Here is a 17,984-nt window from a genome sequence, read left to right as displayed (position 1 = left end):
TTTGCATTCCCACCAACAGTGCAAGAGGGTTCCCGTTTCTCCACATCCTCTCCAGCATCTATAGTCTCCTGATTTGTTCATTTTGGCCACTCTGACTGGCGTGAGGTGATATCTGAGTGTGGTTTTGATTTAATAGAAAGTATTTTAAAATATATATGCTGTTTAAAAGAAACACACCTACAATACGAGTACAAAAAAGTTGAAAAAGAAAAGGTGAAAAGGTATCTTGGCAAATTCTAACCAAGATAAAGCTGCTACAGTCACATTAATATCAGACAAAATAAACCCTAAGGAAAAAAATATATAATGCAAAGCCACACTACGTAATGATAAAAAGTGTCAAAGGTAATATGCACTTGAGATTATAAAATAACTTCCTAAATGTGTTTACGTGTGGCTGTAGAAATCTACAGCAAGCATCCTAAATGATGAAACTTTCAAAGAATTTCCTTTAGAACATGACATAAGACGAAGATAACTATTATCACTTCTGTTCAACAACGTGCTGAAAGCCTTCCTGAGCATGAAGACAAGATGGAAAAGTAAAAATTGTAAACCTTAGAAAGACAAAAATAAAACATTAAAAAATTGTCACAGAGAAGCACAAAAAAGTTTAGTTATATTATTAGAACTAATAAGAGAACTTAACAGGGTTACTCTTTAGAAGGAGATCAGAATCAATGTTGAAAGATCAACTTGACCGTATGCATGTTACAAATCATTAGAAGATACAGTTTTAAGAGACAGACTTACAATGCATGAAAAAGATAAAGCTATTAACAAGAACTGTGCTAAGCCATACTGGAGAAAGTTTTAAAACATCATGGGAAGATATAAAAGATGACAAAGGCATTGAAGAAATACCAGGAATAGAGACTCCACATGATAGCAATATTGATACTTCAATTGATCCCTATAGTCAATGCATTTCCCATCATAAAAACCAACAGCGGTTTTCAATGAACATGAAAAGCAGATCTTAAGATGGAATCATTTTTTAAAAAGGAAGTATTTTTAGTGGAATTATTTTATATGGAAAAGAAACAGACTACGCAGGAAATTTTAAAAAGGAATAACAAGAGATCGGAGAGCGACTGTCATATCATTTCCAGATCGTAAAAGTAATGCAATTAGAACAGTGTGGAGTTGGAAAAGTGATTGACTATAGTCATCGGGCGAGAGCAGACATAACATAAATGGATTTGCACATATAAAGAAACGATACAGTGCAGAGATAGCATGGAAGAGCAGTGGGGAATATGTGAAGGATTCAATAAATAGTCCTAGGACATTTAGGTAAGCACGGGATTTCTATCTCACACTATATGAAAAGTCAGTTTCTGATAAATAAAATCCTTCAAAGTAAAAAGCAAAACTTTACAGTTTTCTAAATTTTTTAAATGTTCATTTATTATTTTTTGAGAGACAGAGTGAGGGGGGAGTGGCAGAGAGAGAGGGGGACACAGAATCTGAAGCAGGCTCCAGGCTCTGAGCTGTCAGCACAAAGCCCGACATGGGGCTCAAACCCACAAACTGGGAGATCATGACGACCTGACACTCAACCAACTGAGCCACCCAGGTGCCCCAAAACTTTACAGTTTTCTAAGGCAATATGAGGGATTACTTGATGAACTTTGAATTAGGATAATTTCTTTTTTCTTTTTTTAAAGCAAGCTCTATGGAATTTATCCAAAGGATACAGGAGTGCTGATTCATAGGGGCACATGTACCCCAATATTTATAACAGCACTTTCAACAATAGCCAAATTATGGAAAGAGCCTAAATGCCCATCAACTGATGAACGGATAAAGAAGATGTGGTTGATATATACAATGGAATACTACTTGGCAATGGGAAAGAATGAAATCCTGCCATTTGCAGCAATGTGGATGGAACCGAAGGGTATTATGCTAAGTGAAACAAGTCAGTCAGAGAAAGACAGGTATCGTATGTTTTCACTCATATGTGGAACTTGAGAAACTTAACAGAAGACCATGGGGAAAGGGAAGGGGAAAAAATAGTTACAAACAGAGAGGGAGGGAAGCAAACCATAAAAGACTCTTAAATACAGAGAACAATATGAGGGTTGATGGGGGAGGGGTGGAGGAGAGGGGGAAATGGGTCATGGGCATCGAGGAGAGAGCACTTGTTGGGATGAGCACTGGGTGTTGTATGTAAGCTCCGAATCCCGGGAATCTACCCCCAGACCAAGACCACACTGTATATATACACTGTATTTTAGCCAACTTGACAATAAATTATATTTAAAAAGTAATAATAAACAAAATCATTGTCCATATGAAAAAGAATAATTAATTAAGCTGTATGCTCAAAATGGAGCTTCAATTCATCACCGTGAGATCAAGAGTCACATGCTCTACAGACTGAACCTGCCAGGTGTCGTCTAGGAATATTTTCTTAAACAATATATAAAAAGCACAAAATATAAAGAAATTGATGGATAAATTTGGCTACATTAAAACTAAACCTCTGTCCTTCAAAATCTACTACTGAAAGGAAAAAGACAAGTCAGAAACTGGAAGAAAATACCTGTGATATGGACAACTGACGAAAGGTTATTGTTCAGAAAATATAATAAACTTGTACGAATCAATAAAAAACAACAGAAAATAATAAAAATTTCAAAACACATGAATAGTTATTTCAAGAAGAGGAAGCAAATCGCTAAGGGAAAAAAATAAAAGACGTTCAACCTAAATTCCTCAGAAGAATCCAAATTAATACCACAATTTACAATTTGGTACTATTTTATAACGAAACAGATTGTAATAAAAATGTTTAAATATGACAACATGAAGTATGTCTAGGAACTGGAACAAAGGAAACAGTTACATTCTGTGGGTGGGACTGTAAGTTGATACAACTGCTTTCAAAAACAATTTAGCACTCTGATAAACTTGGAGATATGCATGTCTCACAGCCAATAATTTCACTTTTGGCAGCATATCTGATATGTTTTTCTGTAGCCTTGCAAAAGAATGTTCCTAACGTCAGTTTGCAATAGCAAAAACCTGGAAACTATGCAAATATCTGTTGTCAAGAGAAAAAAAATATATCGATATGGTCTAGCAACGGGATACTGCACAGCAGTTAGAACAAATGAACTGCAGCTATACAAAGCAACAGGGAAGGTTCTCACAAATGTAACATTGATGAAAAACAGTTGAATATATAGAGGTAAAGCTATTTTTTTAAATGTTTTATTTATTTTTGAGACAGAGAGAGACAGAGCACAAGGGGGGAGGGGCAGAGAGAGAGCGAGACACAGAATCTGAAGCAGGCTCCAGGCCCTGAGCTCTGCCCCTAGAGGTAAAGCTATTTAAATAAAGTTTAAAAACATGCAACATCAACAATATATTATATGCAAACAGCAACAACATATATTTCAAAAACTATAAAGAAAAACATACATTTATGGTATGAGAATGTTCAGCTAAAATTCAGCAAACCCCGGGGCACCTGGGTGGCTCAGTTGGTTAAGTGGCCGACTTCAGCCTAGGTCATGATCTCATGGTTCATGAGTTCGAGCCTCGTGTCAGGCTCTGTGCTGTCAGATCAGAGCCTGGAGCCTGCTTCAGATTCTGTGTCTCCCTCTCTCTCTCTGCCCCTCCCCCACTCATGCTCTGTGTCTCTTGAAAATAAACAAATGTTTTAAAAAAAATTCAGTATACCCCATTACTGGTGTTTAAAGAACTGGTAAGATGGGGCCCCTGGGTGGCTCAGTCGGTTATGCGTCTGACTTCGGCTCAGGTCATGATCTCTTGATTTATGAGGTCGAGCCCCGACTGTGCTGACACCTCTGAGCCCAGAGCCTGCTTCAGATTCTGTGTCTCCCTCTCTCTGTGCCCCTCCGCTGCTCATGCTCTGTCTCTCTCTATCTCTCAAAAATAAATAAATGTTAAAAAATATTTTTTTAGAGAACTGGTAAGATGCAACATGGAATGATTCTACAACTGTTCTTCATTTAAGCATTTCTAAAGCCAGTGTCTCTAATTTTTAGGGTTTTTATTTTATTTATTTATTTAAAAAAATTTTTTATGTATATTCGTTTTTGAAAGACAGAGACAGAGCACAAGCAGGGGTGGGGCAGAGAGAGAGGGGGACACAGAATCTGAAGCAGGCTCGAGGCTCTGAGCTGTCAGCACAGAGCCTGACGCGAGGCTTGAACTCACGAACCAAGAGATCATGACCTGAGCCGAAGTCGGTTGCTCAACCGACTGAGCCACCCAGGTGCCCCAAGATTTTTATATTTTAAAACTTCTCTGGCTTATTTTGACCAATTGTTCCAGCTTGCTGATTCTATTATGAAAATTAAGACAGAACCTAAGTTTATGACAACAGAGAATAAGATGGAATACCCTAACTGTCCAACAATTTCTGGATTACGGACATTTTGGCAGGTTTTAAAATGGTATATGTAGCCTGGCCCCATTTTTAAATAAAATAACACACACATGCGTATACACACATAAACATAAATACATAGAAAAAGATCTGAAGGGGTGCTTGGTGGCTCAGTGGGTTAAGCGTCCGACTTTGGCTCAGGTCATGATCCCACGGTCCGTGGGTTCAAGCTCCATGTCGGGCTCTGTGCTGACAGCTTGGAGCCTGGAGCCTGCTTCAGATTCTGTGCCTCCCTCTCTCTCTGCCCCTCCCCTGCTCACGTTCTCTCTCTCTCTCTCAAAAAATAAATAAACATTAAAAAAGAATGAAAAAGATCTGAAGGTATTAAGTTTTTTCAGGGTGGATGGATTATATGAATTCATTATGTTGTTCTTCTGATAAACTTTTCTGATAATGCCTTTGTAATAATAAAAATGGTCAAAGAAATTAGAAGAGAAGATCATTGCTGAGCATTAAGTTGTTCCAGCTAAATAAGTATGCATTGCTAGCCCATAGCATTTAGCCATTGTATTCCATTACTTAACTATTGATGAAAGGATTTTTCCAACCAATCCTTCTTTGGATATGTGAATTTATTTTCCTTTTCTGTTAGGGATACTTTGGTGGAATAATTTGAAAAGCACTGCCTTCTGACGTGCTTCAGATAGTTACATATTAGTACACATATTGCTAAATCTCATTTCTAGCTATGTTCACCCGCACTTGCATAAGTAAAAGATCTGATCAGTTCACTGTCATTGATTTTTAAATTTTAACAGATGAAAACTCTTTTAAGTAATCTCATTAATTCTAGATTTTTTAAATTTCAAGCCTTTAATAAGATACACTTGACATATATGTCTTCAGAATATTTGGTCAGCAAATACTTAGCTCTCTCACTTAAACTGATGGTTAGAGATATACTCAAGTTCAGTTGCTTCAGATGCTTTGTATCTTCCTATCCAATCTCAATCTTGTTCCCCAAAGAAAAAGGGGATAATTAAGAGCAGTTCTTAGTTGGATAGACATTCATTAGTACTGTTTTTTACCTTTAAATTTTTCCAGTGCATCTTTTTTCCCCAAAATGTTTATTCATTTATTTTGAGAGAGAGAGAGAAAGAGTACATGCACGCAAGCAGGGGAAGGGCAGAGAGAGGGGGAGACAGAGAATCCCAAGCAGGCTCCCTGCTGTCAGCACAGAGCCGGATGTGGAGCTTGATCTCACGGTTCATGAGATCATGACCTGATCTGAAATCAAGAGTGGGACGCTTAACAGACTTAGCCATCCGGGCACCCCTCAAGTGCATCTTTAAGTGAAGTGTTATTTTTGAGTCTCTGAAAACTCTTATGCATTAGATATAATAGATGTTAAATAATTCTCATTTGATAGATCAGAGAACTGAATTATTATAGAGAACCTAAATCAAGGTGGTGATTTTTGTTATCAATATATTCTATTATATTTCTGTATATTTCTGTATATATCATATAACTCTCCCTGATTAATTAATGTAGGGGCCATAAAAATCTGCTGTTCAAATCTCCAGGGAGCACGAGTGACTGACAGACAGCTCCTGCCACTGCTCCTTCTTGATCCATATGGAAACCAAGGCAATGATTGAGCACCACAGGAATAGGTCCATTTTGGCAAGATGTAGAACTCTTATTGGTCCTGCCTAAACTCTTCTTAGACCTGCACTGTATGAAATTTTTACTACCCAATCTTTTCCCCTTTCCTCTCTCCTTCCGTAGGTATCAGAGCTGCAGTGGTCTTAAAGCTGTCCCTGCTTTCTCCTGCTGTCTCTTCCAATAAATACCTTGCCCATCTAATCCTGTCATGGCATTTACTTCTCAGAAGATCCAAACTAAATAGTGGTACTAACAGTGATCTGAGAAAACATATGATAAGGTGGGGATGTGTGACTGACTTGCTCACTCACTACCACAGAGCAAAGAGGTAGGTAGGTGGGTGGTGCACAGGTAGTCCTTGGCACAAGATGGTAGCCTAATTGCTAAATATTTCACCAGTAGTGACCCAGGAAAACATCCCGGCGAAGGAGAATGCCCTTGTAGGTGTAATGATTCAGGTACTTGAAAGATATTGGGGGAAATGCTTACAGACAGCAGAATCGGTTGGTTACAACTAAGCTGAATTGGTGCTCTGCAGAGGGAAAATGAGCAACTGAGAGCCATTAATAGTCAGTTAAAGAAGTGCAGACATAGGTGAGCAACAGATTGTAGGTCTAACGGGATCCATTTGTATGCTCAGCCTATACAAGTCTGGTATATTAATGTCATTACTCTGGCTGGGAAAATCTGGAACTTTGAAACATGGGGTGGAGATATCTAAATGGGTGCCCCTGGTATTCTCTGCAGAGTGACTTGAAGCCTCAGACTCTCTAGTAAGAGCTGGCAATTCTCTTGTGCTGAAAGATGCCTTAGAAGCTTCTCTTCTACAAGGCCTTCCTCACAGCTGCCTGTGCTTCCTTTCTTGGCTGGCAGGTTAATATCTAGAGTTAAATTTTAGCATAACCCAGCTAAGGACAGCCTGATAAGTAAGGAAATAGACTATCCATCAAGGAGGTATAAGAATTGTTAATAATATGTGCCTGGAGGAGACAGTGAGCATCTCTGGGATTGCATTTTCATGGTCAAAAAGTAAGACAAAATAAATAAGAACATTTGACTTGAAGGATCACTCTTGGAACTTAACATCCTCTCAATGATCCGAGGATGTGGCCAATTCATTGCTGGGGTGGTTTTTAGAAGCCTGGAAAAAAAGTTAAGAGCAATGAATGAAGTAGAAATGCTCAATATGGCCTAGGAGAAGGAAGAAGGAATAAAAATGCTAAGGGAAGTGAATATGTTGGGAATGGACATATTTTGTGAGAAACTCTACAAGAAGAATATGTTCAGTGGGATGACCCCACAGAGATACTATTCACTGAGCCGACTGAGAATGCACTGGTGAGAGAGTTTACAAATAATCATTGATGTGTCTCCTCTATAAGCCAGGGAGATGGAAAGAATCATGGTACCGGGTTTGCCGAAACCCATGGACATGATGGAGCTTTGATGTAACAGAGAACAGGTGTGATGATATGTAAGTACCAGAAGCCAGAATTCAGAACTATCATAATGTCTGGCTAGGTTGGAGGAACAGCCAAGAGAATCTGAACTGCAAGAAGTTATGGAGATAGCATCCCAAGGAACAGGGAGCCAACAAAACTGCTTCTTAACATGTACAAACAACAAAAAATGGTAAGAGTGGAAAAACAATGCTCAGGATGGTCACCCCAATAAAATGTCCAATCAATTGCTCAGCTCCTGGATCTGATGTAATTTTGGGATCCAGAACCCATTAATGAAGAGGTTGCCAGGTTCCTAGGAAGAAGAACCACGCAACACCATGACAAGTGCATAGTGTAATAAGTCCCTTGGTTCTTCCCTAATGGGACCATTTCCCTGAGTGAGAGTACACTGGATAGAGGTGAATATTTAGACATTTTGAGGGTCTATTGGATGCAGAGTCTGAGCTGACTTTAAAACTTGAATTGAAGCACTATAGTAGCTGTCACTGGAGAGAATAACTGGCTGATGGACCCAGCTGCTGAGCCCTAAAATCTATCACCATATTTATGCTGAGGCCATGCTTTCCCTGGGTTCTTCCAGCCAATGACTAGGCATGGCAGAAATACTAAGGCAGGACCATCCCTAGGAGATGCAGGACTCCCCTGACAGGCAACTTTTGCATTGAGGATCCCCAGACAGCCTTGTAATCTTCGCTTAGAACTGCAATGTTGATACTTCACCCAACCTTCCTGCCCTCTCTCCTTCACTTGGGGTCAGAACTACATCTTGATCTGTTGGTTCCTCCAGCCTGTTTTGGCTCCCTTTCCATTTTTTCTCACTAGTTCTCCCCCTAAATACGTTTCTAGCTTACAGTGAGTCTGACCCACTGTGGACACAATGGATCTGTAGATCCATCCAGTAGTCATTTCCCCAAGCCTTGAATGTGTTATCAATACTGATCTACTTGGCAATCGGAGTAACTCCAACATAGAGTCCTAAGCCTATGGGGTAAAAGCTATCACAGTGATGAAGACAAAGTGGAAAACTGTGCAATAACCCCCCACCCACCAAAATAGTTAACCAAAACCATTATTGATTCCAGAGTTCATTGTAGAGGTTAATGCCACCATTAAAGGCCTAATGAATGCAGGGGTGACTTTCCATATCATGTCATGTCATGTCATGTCATGTCATGTCGTGCCATATCAGCAGTCTGGCTCCTATAGAAATGGAAGAATAACTACAGAATACTGTAAACTTAACAGGCCTCAACTATGCCGCTACACCAGATGTGGTACCAAGGCTAGAATCGATTAATAAATCACAGGTAAGTGATATGTGGCAATTGAAGTAGTGCACGCACTCTTTCCTATTCTGATTAGAAAAAAAGGAGGCTGTGCATCAAATCTGGTCAGCTCTCTGCTTTATAAATAAAGTTTTACTGGAAAATAGTCATGTTTACTCATTTATCTATTGTTTGACATTGTAACTGCAGAGTTGAGTAGTTATAGCAGAGGCCAAATGGCCTGCAAAGCCTAAAATATTACTATTTCTCTTTGTAGAAAATTTTGCTGACCCCTGGAAAAGAAGACCAGAATCAATTTAAATTGACATGGGATGAACAATAATTATAATTTTCAGTTTTGCATCAAGGCTATTTAGCCCCTTCACTTCCCATTATAATATAGTCCAAAGAGATTTAGACTCCCTGAACATCCTAGATATCATTCTAATCCATTACAGGGATTATTTCATGCTGATTGAACAAAATAAACAGGAGGCAGTTGAGAAATCTGGAGGCCTTGGTAAGACACATATACTCCAAGATGTGGGACAGAAATCCTATGCAAATTCAGAGACTTGCCACTTCAGTGATGTTGCTAGAAGTCCAGTAATCAGGAAAATGTTGGGATACCCCCTCCGAAATAAATCAAATTGCCACGTTTTGCATCCCCTACCACAGAGCAGGGAGCATGACAGCTGATAGATCTCTTGGGTTTCTGGAGGCAATATATTCCACATCTAAGGACAGTTATCCAGGGATATGTTAGGTGACCTGGAAGACTACTTGATTTGAATGGGGCTCAGAGCATGAGTGTTCCATAGCAGATCCAGGCTACAGTGCAAGCAGCAGTTCTACCACTTGGGCCAGCAAAACTTATGGTATTGCAGGTGTCAGTAGTGGGAAAAAGCCATGTCGTGCTAATGACAAGCCCCTGGGGAGAATCACAACATAGGTGTCTGGGATTCTGGAACAAGGCAACATCTGCAGCAGAGCATGATATGCTTTCAAAAAATAGCTTCGTACATATTACTGGACTCTGATAGAGAAGTAATATTTGAACACAGGGCACTAAGTAGACTTGTCTACTAAGTAGACAAAATGATTTACCCAGTTAATGGAGTTGATATGATGGACAGATAAATGACATGTTGGCAGAGTCTCTCAGGGAGGCTATATACATAGGCCTAACAGGATAGACTCCTACTTACAAGACTAATCTAGCTATTGCTGCTTCTGAATGTCCATTCAGAAGAGACCAGTATGGAGTTCCTGATGTGGCGCTACACCTCAAAGAGACCAACCAGCCACTTGGTGGCCAGTCAACTCCACTAGGACCTTTCCATGCTGGAAGGTTCAGTGGTTTATCTTCACAGGGACACACACACACACACACACACACACACACACACACACACACACCTATTGTAGGTAGAAGCTTGCCTTCCTTCCCTCAGAGCCAGGGCCAGGAGGCCCAGGGGTTTATAGAATGCCAGATCCATAGGCATGAAATCCCATACAATATAGCATCCAATCTAGGGATCCACTTCACAGTGAAGGAAGTATGGGAGTAGGACCATGACCAGAAGACCTACTAGAATGCACAGTACAAAGTGAACTGTGGGCCACCAGCTGTGGCCGATAGACCAACCAACTACAACAGTGGCAGGTATAATTTGTCCCCCTACCCTCCCTTAACTGAGTTTGCCCTCAGGAAAAGAAGCCTCCAGAAATGCTAGAATAGCTAGCTGTTTCCTAAACTTGCCTGGAGTGGTAGATGTTTGAAGCACAAAGGTGAATTGTTGCAGTCATGGAAATATGCTCCTGGGATCTCCCGCTACAAGGAGCAAAACTTGACTGATAGCCCAAGTTGATGTTCCACTGGGTCCAACCCTGTGTTTTCGTAGATACTACATTGTCCCACAAGCCTCGCCTAACCAATGGCTAAGCACAACGAGGATACTAAAGCAGGTCCATTCCAGTGAGATAAGGAGCTCTTCCAACAGGTGACTTCAGGCAAGGACACTGCATCTGTCTGGCTGCACTTTTCCTGGAACTGAGCTGTATGTAGTCTGAGACTCTTCCCACCCAATCCCCCTTCTTTCTGTCTCCTTCCACTCAGTTCAAACCAGCATCTGCCCCTTCCCCCAATAAATCTCTTGCATGTCTAATCCTGTCTTGGCAGCTGCTTCTAGGAGCAACCTGGACTATTATGCTTGCATGCTTACAAAATACCTTAAAGTTTATGTTATCACAATGTAGATGCAGATGAAGACCTGAGTTTTAAACAGATTAGATGACTTGACTGGTATCAGTCAAGCTCCAATGTACCTCGGACCTCTTTCCAACATTCTTAGTTGACATTTAAAAGAGAGGCTGTGTTGTAATATGATGAAAATACTTCTTCCTTGGGTTGTTTCTGAAAAATGGGATTCTTCCACCCCGAATATGTCAGTAATTGGAAGCCTTTTGAAATGAGAACCATGGACTTGTTCCCTTCTGTGTCTTCCAGTTCCAAGAGCTTATGATTTTTCCCTGTAGATGAAGATTATTTATCTATCTATCTATCTATCTATCTATTTATTTATTTATTTAATTTATTTAGCTATTTAGCTATTTGAAGAAATGGGTCTCAGTGCTACAGACTAAAACCCTAGAATGATCCAGAAAAAGGAAGGTTACATTTGCAATACGTTTACATGATCTGGGGATCTGAAACTTGCCAAGCTTTCCTATCCTTTTTCTTCTTTGCTTCTTTTTGGCTACACAGATTAGTTTTCTTGCTCTTCTGACTCAAGAGGCCCTTATTTTCCAAAGTGGTTATACCAATTTATACTCCCTCTCTCAATTTATTAGAGTACAAGGGGGAAAATAACTCATGAAAATGTCTAAGGCAAATATGAACTTTGTGTGTGGGGGGGGTGTGAGGAAGACAAGAGAAGAGGGGTGAGTGAAGGAGACAGTGGTAGTAATAGTGATAAGAGAGCCAGGCAGGCAGGATGGAGATCCTGAAGGGCTTTGTAGATCTGGGTAAGAGGATTGGGGTTCAATACTGAGATGGGAAGGCATTGAGGGGTTTTATATAAGAACATAATCTTCTTCACATTTTAAAATGAATGGAAAGTAGAAACAATCCAATTCAAAAATGGGTATAAGAGGATGATTCTGGGAAGATGGTGGAGTAGGGAACACCAGAAATCTCTTCCCTACACAGACAAGAATTTGCACTGGCAGAATCTGTCTGATAGAACTATTTTGGAACTCTATAGTCTACCGAAGCTTGAAACTTCCAGAGGGGAGTCTTGAAGACTAAACTGCAGTTAATTTTGCTCCATTTCAGATCTTAGCACAGTAGCAGCTACCCATCTCCAGCTACCCATCTCCCACTCCTCAGCACTGTGGCAGGCAGCTGTGCATGTGTTTTGGGTGCTGATTGCAGGAGCCAGGGTGGGTGAAAGAACCTTGTCTTCCAAATATTGGGGATCTGTGCTCTGATTTCTGATGGCTGCTTCTGATCACAGAAAGGCAGGCAAAGAAGCAATGGTCATTGTGGCACCTTCCCCACTTGCTGTGAGCCCCTCCCACTTTGGCTGAAGTGGTTTCCAGGGCATTTAAAGGGCTGATGTCCTTCTCCCTTACCTCTTTCATTTTTATTTTTCTCCTTTTGGGAGCTAGACGTTGAAGACTATATTATTCAAAAGCAACTGTGTACACAGGGGAATTTAGAAAGTAACCATGCATGCCCAGGGGAAGGTGTAGTCTCACATACATCCTTGGCACGATAAAACCAAAACCAAAAATGAAAACAAAACCCAGTAAACACTGGGGAAGGAAGAGAATCTAATATCTAGTTACCATATTATGAGATTCAAATGTCCAGTTTCCAACAACAACAACAAAATCACAAGAGATACAAAGGAAATAAGAAAGCATGCCTCATTCAAGGAAAAACAAAATAAGCCAACAGAAGTTGTCCTTGAAAGACTTGATGGTAGATGTACTAGATGATGACTTTAAGATAACTTCCTTAAAGATGCTCAAAGAACTAAAGGAAAACATAGAGGAAGTTAAGACAAAGATGTATGAACAAACTAGAAATAGCAATAAAGACATAGAAAACCTACCAGGAAACAAAAAAGAAATTTTGGAGCTGAACAGTTCAATAATTGAAATGAAAAAGTCACTAGAGGGATTCAAAGATTTGAACAGGCAGAAAAAAAGAATTCTCAAACTTAAAGATAGGACAATGGAAATTATTGAATACGAAGAACAGAAAGAAAAAAAGATTGAAGAAAAATATCTTAGGGATATATGTGGGATGCCATCAAACAGAACAACATATGCATTGTGGGAGTCTCAGATGGAGACAAAAGAATATTTAAAGAAATAATGGCAGAAAACTTTCCAAATGTGAAAAAAGACAGGACTATAAATGTCTGAGAAACTCAGTGAAATCCTAGTAGGATGAATTCAAAGACACCCATACTAAGACACATTATAATCAAACGTCAAAAGGGAAAGACAAAGAATTTTGAAAGCTGCAAGAGAGAAACAATTTATCACATACAAGGGGTCCTCGATAATTGTCAGAAGATTTGTCATCAGAAATTTTAGAGATCAGAAGGCCAATATACTCAAAGTACTAAAAGAACAAAATGTCAACCCCAAATCCTGTATCTGTAAAAACTATCCCTCAGAAGTGAGGGAGAAATTAAGACATTCCCAGATAAACCAAAGCTGAGGGTTGGCATTACCACTTGACTTGCCCTGCAAGATAGCAACTCGAAGCTATGTGAAGAAATAAAGATTTCACGGAAGGTAAATACATGAGTAATTATAAAGTTAATATTATTGTAACAATGGTGTTTACCTCCACTTTTTGTTTACTACATGATTTAAAAGACTAATACATTTTTTTTAATAAAAAAATTTTTTTAAGTTTATTTATTTATTTTGAGAGAGAGACACAGAGAGAACGAGACGGGGAAGGGCAGAGAGGGAAGAAGAGAGAGAATCCCAAGCAGGGGCTTGAACCCATGGACTGTGTATTCATGATCTGAGTTGAAACCAAGAGCCAGACGCTGAACCGACTGAGCCACTCAGGCACCCCCAAGACTAATACATTTAAAAAAAAAACTATTGATCTAAAAGCTAATATTACTGTAATTTTGGTTTGTAACTGCCATTTTGTTGCTTGTTTGTTCTTACATAATTTAAGAGACTTATGCATTATAAATTATTAGTTTATGTTTTGGGACACACAGTGTATGAAGATGTAATTTGTGACATCAACAACTGAAAGAGGTGAGGACAGAAGTGTTCAAGGAGCATAGTTTTTGTACATTATTGAAGTTGAGCTAATATAAATTCAAAGTGCTACAATTTTAAGATGTTAAATTTTGTCCTCAGGTAACCACAAAAAAATAGCTAAAGAATACACACAAAAGAAAATGATAAAGGAATTCAAACAGTTCACTATGACGAATTTAAATACAAAAGAAGAAAGGAAATGAGGGACAAAAAAGCTATAAGACATATGAAAACTAAGTAGGAAAATTACAGAGGTCTCTTCTTACCAGTAATTACTTTAAATGTAAATGAATTAATCTCCAATCAAAATACAGGATGGCAGGATGGATAAAAAAATGATCCAACTGTATATTGTCTATAAGAGACTCATTTTATTTTCTTAATATTTATTTATTTATTTATTTTGAGAGAGAGAGAGAGAGAGAGAGAGAGAGAGAGAGAGTGCACATGCACATGCGAGCAGGGGAGGGGCACAGAAGGAGGAAGAGAGAGAGTCCCAGGCAGGTTCCACACTGTCAATGCAGAGCCCGACACAGGGCTTGAATCCATGAACCATGAGATCATTACCCTAGCCAAAATCAACAGTTGGATGCTTAACTGACTGAGCCACCCTAGCACCCCAAGAGACTCATTTTAGATCCAAAGATAGAAACATGTTGAAAGTTAAAGTGTGGAAAAGGATATATTATGAAAATAGTAACCAAAGGAGAACTAGGATGGCTGTAGTAATATCAGACAAAACAGATTTTAATTCAAAAAAGCTTATAAGGGACAAAGAAGACATTATACGTTAATGATATATTAAGTATATAACAATAAAGTTTCAATACAGCAATAAGATATGGCAGTTATAAATATTTATGCACCTAATAACATTATAAAATATATGAAACCAAAATTGACAGAATTAAAGGAAGCAATAGAACTAATAATAGTTGGAGACCTAGTACTTCACGCTCAATAATGGGCAGAACAACTAGATGAAAGATAAGTCAGGAAATCGAGGACTTAACACCATAAACCACTAGAACTAACATGTACAAAACACTCTATACTCAACAATAATAGAATATACATTTTCTTATGTGTATATGGGGAATTTTCCGAGACTAGACTAAATATGTTAGGCCACAAATTAAGTTTCACAACATATTAAAAGACAGATACCACATAAAGTCTCTTCTCTGGCCACAACGGGATGAAGTTAGAAATCAATACAGAGAGAAAACTGGAGAATTCACAAATTTGTGAAAAATTACCAATATAGGGCAAAATATGATCCCATAATTCCACTTCTGGGTATTTATTTGAAGGACATGAAATCACTGTCTTGAAAAGATACCTGCATCCGCATGTTCATTGCAACACTATTTACAATAGTCAAGACATAAAAACAACCTTCAGTGTCCAGTGATGGGTGAATGAATAAAAAAAATGTGTTGTGCATGTAGTATACATTTGTGTGTGTATATATATATATATGTGTGTGTGTGTGTGTGTGTATGTGTGTGTGTGTGTGTGTGTATACACATATATATGTAACAGAATATCATTATAAAAATGAAGGAAATCCTGCCATTTGTGACAACATGGGAGGACCTTGAGGGCACTATGCTAGAGGAATATGTCAGGCAGAGAAAGACAAATACTATATGACTTCACTCAAATGTGGAATCTAAAACAAACAGGCAAACACCAAATTCATAGCAACAGAAAATAGATTGATGGTTGCCTCAGGTGGGGGTTGGGGGATTGGTAAAATGGGTGAAGGTAGTCAAAAGGTACGAACTTACAGTCATAAGATAAATACGTGCTGGAATGTAGTACACAGCATGGTGTAATTAGTAACACTGTATTGTATATTTAAAAAAAAGTGTTTTTAAGTTTATTTATTTACTTTGAAAGAGAGAGTGTACATGCATGTGTGTACGACATGAGCGGGAGAGGGACAGAGAGAGAGAGAGAGAGAGAGAGAGAGAGAGAGAGAGAGAATCACAAGTAGGCTCTGCCCTGTCAGCGTAGAGCCTGAGGTGGGCTTGATCTCACAAACCATGAGCTCATGACCTGAGCTGAAATCAAGAGGCGGATACTCAACCAACTGAGCCACTCAGGCACCCCTCCTGTATTATATATTTGAAAGTAGCTAAGACAGTTGATCTTAAAAGTTCTCATCACAAGAAACAATTTGTACCGATATCTCGTGATGGATGTTAACTAAACTTACTGTGGTAATCGTTTTGCAGAAATACATATATCAAATCATTATGTTGTATACATAGAACTAATACAATGTTAGATGTCAATTATATATCAATTAAAGAAATGTCCAAAGCTAGCCAATCCCCTGTATATATTCTAGAGGAATATTTGATAGAAAAAATCAAATAACTAGGTGCCCTAAGGATTATATATTTATCTATAGCACGGTGGTTCAAAAGTTTAAAATTTGTTAACTAATTTTCATTAAAGTAAAATCCACATTTTATTTATTATTATTATTATTATTATTATTTTAATTCCAGTATAGTCAGCATACAATGTTATGTTAGTTTCAGGTGTATGATGTAGTGGTTCAACAATTCTATACATTATTCAGTGCTTGTCAAGATAAGTGTATTCTCAATCTCCTTCACCTATTTCACCCATCCCCCACTCCCCTCCCCTCTGGTAACCATCAGTTTGTTCTTGAAGTCCACAATTTTATTTTATTTTTTATTTTTTTATTTTTTTTTAAAGTCAACAATTTTAAAAAGCCCATCCTCCTCACTTAAATTTCGAAAACTGAATATTAAGTCTCCAAAGTATTAATAACTGGGGGAATTATCTTCAATCATTCAATTAATAATTAATGATCTAGTTCAAAGCTAACCAACAACAGGGATATTCAGATTGATTTAATAATAAACTTAACAGTTCATTACTTTAAAAAATGTAGAAAATACTTATATAAGATTCCTTACAATTTGCAAATAAGAAATGGAATAAGCAAAAACCCCATAAGCACCCAATGAAGCTACATTTTCTTTATTAAGTTTTATTTTTACTGTTTGGGTGGAGTGTTTAGTGTTGGGTTCTCCATTATTTCAATGCAAGATGACACTACAGAGGTTGGTATCTTGAGTTTAAAGAAGTGGTGATGAATGCAGTGGGAAATAATCAGGGAGACAATGTCGGGGAGTCATCAGCGATAAAGGTCCATGAGCTCTTGACCTCACACGTGTGTGAATGACTTAGCAAAACAGAAGAGCTATAATGCTAATATGGCCTGGATTTCAAGAAAACAACTAATTCTATTGCCCTTTTGAAAGTGCAAAGGATAGAGAAAAAATGAGAAAAGATAATCTTCTGATACAAGAGATTATAAATGGAAATTACAAAGTAATTTACAAAGAATCATAGGTTTTCTAATCAATAAAAGGAATATAATTGAGGACCTTATATTAATACAGCCTTGTTTAACCTTTGATTGACATACCAGATATTCATCATGGGCATATTTTACTTTTATGGTACCATCTGATTTTGTTTTCCATTTGAATTTTCTTAGTTTTTAGTTAACATATTTTAAACTATTTCCTAGAAAGAATTACAGTTGGCTTGATGTGAGGTCAGTCAAATGCCATGGACACTACCATTTTCTCACTGCTGCCACTGGGTAAGTGCTGTGAGCTGATCTTAAGCTTCCATTAAATACACTCTGGTTTCTAGAACTAAAGATGAATAGAAAAAAGGGCCTCATGGCTACTTTCAGTTATCTGTAGTATTTTCATATGCAAAAGATTTTAGGAGGATTCAAGGAAATAAGAGGAGTAGAAGTAGGAGCTGTGAAACAAAAGTGCAAGAAGAAATCTTTAGGTCTGTAAAGGAAAAGGGTTGGCATTCACAGTTTTACAAGCCTGCCTCTGGGAGGCAGTA

This window comes from Panthera uncia, chromosome F1 (genome assembly GCF_023721935.1).
Source record: "Panthera uncia isolate 11264 chromosome F1, Puncia_PCG_1.0, whole genome shotgun sequence".
Lineage (NCBI taxonomy): Eukaryota > Metazoa > Chordata > Mammalia > Carnivora > Felidae > Panthera > Panthera uncia.
The sequence above is the reverse complement of the archived record's forward strand: the minus strand, read 5'-3'. Positions refer to the sequence as shown.